General features: G+C 44.1%; 1 non-coding gene across 1 annotated transcript; it reads left to right on the top strand.

The window, feature by feature from the left end:
• The first annotated feature begins 3,071 nt into the window (after positions 1 to 3,071).
• Positions 3,072 to 3,190, top strand: LOC132352769 (5S ribosomal RNA). Its single transcript, XR_009498855.1, has one exon. It is a non-coding gene; the product is annotated as a 5S ribosomal RNA (ribosomal RNA).
• Positions 3,191 to 3,837: the final 647 nt, after the last annotated feature.

Here is a 3,837-nt window from a genome sequence, read left to right as displayed (position 1 = left end):
TCCCTGTCTTTCTTTGTGACCATTACTTTAAAGCAAAAACAAAAATAAAAACAAAAAAACCCAGCCAATTCTTTGACCTTCAAAGGCAAAAACAGAAACAAACAAACAAACACAAAAACCAGGCAATTCTTTGACCTTCAAAGGCCATGTGTGGGTATTGGGTAAAAATGAATATCACATGATTCGTGGGAGAAAATTGTCATTTTCTTAAAGCAAACTTGGGAAGGGCTCTACCACGTGCTTACTGGACCCTCCTGATGGCAGCAAAGCTGCAGGAGTTTTGCTGGACTTCCCCTGAAGCTCAGGGCACCCATCACCAGATCCGCTGTTGCACAAGCCCCTTTCTTTCTCCCAAAAACCCACATTTGAGGAATTCTAATGACGGCTATTTCCCGAGACATAAAGGAAGCAATGCAGGTATAACTTTGTGATTGAATGAAAGAGCCACATGCTCGTCTGTACATCAAGTGGAATGGCCCTGATGGATTTAGCTCAAATCAAAGATTGTTTTCTTCTTTTAGAAAAATCTGTTAGAGTCCTTCCCTTTGCCTTCCTTCAGTTTTTGTGTGTAAGGAGTGGAAAAACCAATAGAGCCAAGGGCAGCAGGATGGAATGATAACTCACCCACCCTCCTTTGCTGTACGCAAGCTGTCATCTGACCTATTTGTTTGTTTTGCAATTTCCTATCGTTAATCATCGATTCCTTGTTTATGTGACTTCACTTCTCATCGCACTATGATCCATATCTTTGGAAGCTGTCTGTGGCTTTCTACCTGAGTTGACTTAAGCGAATAATCAGGAAACAAATTGTTGCCTAATATTGGCTCAAGATGAACCGAGGATTAATGTCTGGAAGGAATGTTCTGTGCGTGGTGTGTCTCGGTTGTCATCTGCCCTGCTGTTTGTATAAATGTATGAGTCCTTCACGCTGAGTTGGTGCCCCGGGTTGTGGGAATAAATTACTCTGAACCTGTTATCATTTCTACAATGAAGATGCATGCAACTGTTTGTTTGTTTTTCTGCCCTGTGGTTACAGCGGTGGCCCATTTCCAGAGATGTTTACTGCTCCCAATGCTGGCTTGTTCCTAGGTTTCCTTTATGCTTTTACTCCATCTTTTTACAATGTGTTTTAGCCTGTTTGCTGCATACTAATATGTTTGTCCGCTGGCTGTTTCATGGTAACATTATTTCAAGATGTTTCACCATACCCTTGTCTTTCTTTTCCCTGCTCATATTGTTTCTAATTTCCCTACCAGAACCTTCCATGGTGCCCAGGACAGTCCTGGTTTTCTACCTGTTGCCCTACTGTCATTACCAATGGTTCCCCCTCCCCCCGTTTCCCACTGAAAAGGGAAGGCATTGAAATGAAAATTATAGTGGTCTCCTTACCCAAAATCATGACTTCTCTCAGATCTTATAACCAACTTCTGAGACTCTTTATTCCAGGGAAAGACTGATTGGGTAGGTATTTAATTTAGAGCTGCCCTCCCTGGTCACGTATGAAATCATAAAATGGGACCAAACCCTGAACCAAACACTAAGTAATAAGTAGCTCTTAGTAGATGATTCTAAATGACAGACCAGGGTGAGAAAAACATTTTAAAGTCTTCTAAACTTCTCTGGTCATTGCTATTTACTCAGAAGCTGTGGATAATTCTGGACTTGTCAGCATGACTACCCTATTCTTTATTTTCCTCCTTTCCCCAACACGTTTATTACGTTTGCACAGACTGTGTACCAAACACTGCTCTGAGCATAAAGCTGTACCAGAGTGCATCAGATAAACCCTCTACTGTCACGCTGTTTATTCCAGGGAATGGAGGTAGAGTCACAAAATAACAAGTTAAATAATTAAATCCAAAAAATCAGATAATATTGTCTTATTTTTTGGAAAAAAAAAAGAGTGATATGATAGAAACTGAAAGTTGTCACGGAGCATAGCTAAGGATGAGAGACCGAGGAAGCATCCTTAGAGGAGGAGCCATTTAAGAAGAGAACCAAATGGTAAGTCGGTGCCGGTCACAGGAGGATGAATGGCAAACTCATTCCAGGGTGAGGAAACCATGAAAGCAAAAGTCCTCAGGGGGAGGGAGCTTGGCACATTTGAGAAACAGAAAAAAGGCCAGTGAGACTGGACTTCATGGGCAAGTGGAAGCATGCAAGGGTGAGGCCAGAGAGAGACAGGTCAGATTGGGGGTGAGGAGGCAGTAGGGAGGGAGCATGGCAATGAGCTCAGACCAGCCTCCAGACAAGTATGTTTCTTGCGATATTGACATGTCACAATGTGCATGAACTAATATTCTAGCTGTTTCGTGCAGAACAGAGTGACAGAAGCGATGGGAGAAGCAGAGAGGCCAGTTAGAGGTCCCACCATGACCTGCTGAAGAGCTGGATGAAGAAGGAGAGGAAAACGATGGATCAAATATGCATCCTAAGAACTGGCCAGAGGAACTGGACTGACAGTAGGCATCTAGCAGGGCAGATGGTGGGCTGGGGGCAGGTAGAAAACTGAGAGTTTTGTGTTGTCACGTTAACAAATCATGAATCCCATTAGATTTCCAAGTGGAGATGTCAAATGGAAAGCTGGCTGTTGGATCCACAAGCCTGGAGTTCAGGGCAGAAGTCAAAGCCAGAGATACTGGTATATAGTCTGTATTTAAAGTCATTGGGTGGAACTGGATAATCTAGAAGGAAAGCATAGCAAAAAAAAACCCATCCAGGCTCAACAAGGGAGAATGTGACGTAGGAAAAACAAGAGAGTGGGCGTCATGGAAACTGAGAGAAGAGGTGTTTCAAGAGGTAAAATGTGTTCACAGGAGCTGAATGCTGCTGACAGGCTGGGAGACGGGAGAGACCTCCGCATCTCCATCACCAGCAGCTACGTGGGAAAGGATAGCTCCTGGGAAGAGGCCAGAAGCCCTGATGGGAGAGTTTGGGGCAGAATGAGAGGCAAGGAAGTGGCTCCAGATTCTTTCAGGAAACTGACGTCTACAGGAGCAAAGAAATGGAGCTTTTACTAGATGGAAGTAGGAAATTAAAAAGGGTGTTTTGTTTCGTTTTTAAAAGAAGCCAGTTACGGCCATACCACCCTGAACGCGCCCGATCTCATCTGATCTCGGAAACTAAGCAGGGTCGGGCCTGGTTAGTACTTGGATGGGAGACCGCCTGGGAATACCGGGTGCTGTCGTCTTAAAAAAAAAAAAAAAAAAATGAAGCCAGAACCCATTTGTTTGCAGATAGAAATGGTCCAGTAGAGAGAAAGCAATGATGGAGAAGGAGAGGTGATGGTGTAGGGTGGAAATGAATGGTTGACCTTTGAAAGGAAAAAAAAAAAAAAAGAAAACACTTCATCCTTTGAAACCCGAGAGAAAGCACAGAGATGGGAGGACACTGTGCTTGCTAGGCTGGTAGGGTTGGTGGCAGTAAGATGAGGGATTCCTCTCCATTTCCTTCTATTTTCTTAATGAAGGATCAGGTGAGATCAACAGATACAAGCTTTAGGAGGATGTTGTATGGCAGAGGTTCAATGGGGACCATTTTGATCTGACCGTGACTCATACATCCTAAGGTTACTTCATGCCTGTGATCCTGGACTGACCGGAAAAGATGCCCTGTGCGCTGTGACTACACCATCAAAGTCCCCAGTGGTTACTTGAGCTGAGAGGTGATTCGCCCAGATGTTCGCATGCAGTCTTGGCCCGGTCTACATTTCCAGTATTTTCTCACATTTCTCCATGTCACCATGTCTTTCTGTCTTCTGTTCCTCTCTTGAGACTTACCCTTTCTGGGCCCTTGTTCCCATCATTTTCCTGGCTGGACTATTCATAGCCTACTCCT

This window comes from Balaenoptera ricei, chromosome 18 (assembly GCF_028023285.1).
Source record: "Balaenoptera ricei isolate mBalRic1 chromosome 18, mBalRic1.hap2, whole genome shotgun sequence".
NCBI lineage: Eukaryota > Metazoa > Chordata > Mammalia > Artiodactyla > Balaenopteridae > Balaenoptera > Balaenoptera ricei.
Note: the sequence above shows the minus strand (reverse complement) of the source record. Positions and strands in the feature narration are given on the sequence as shown.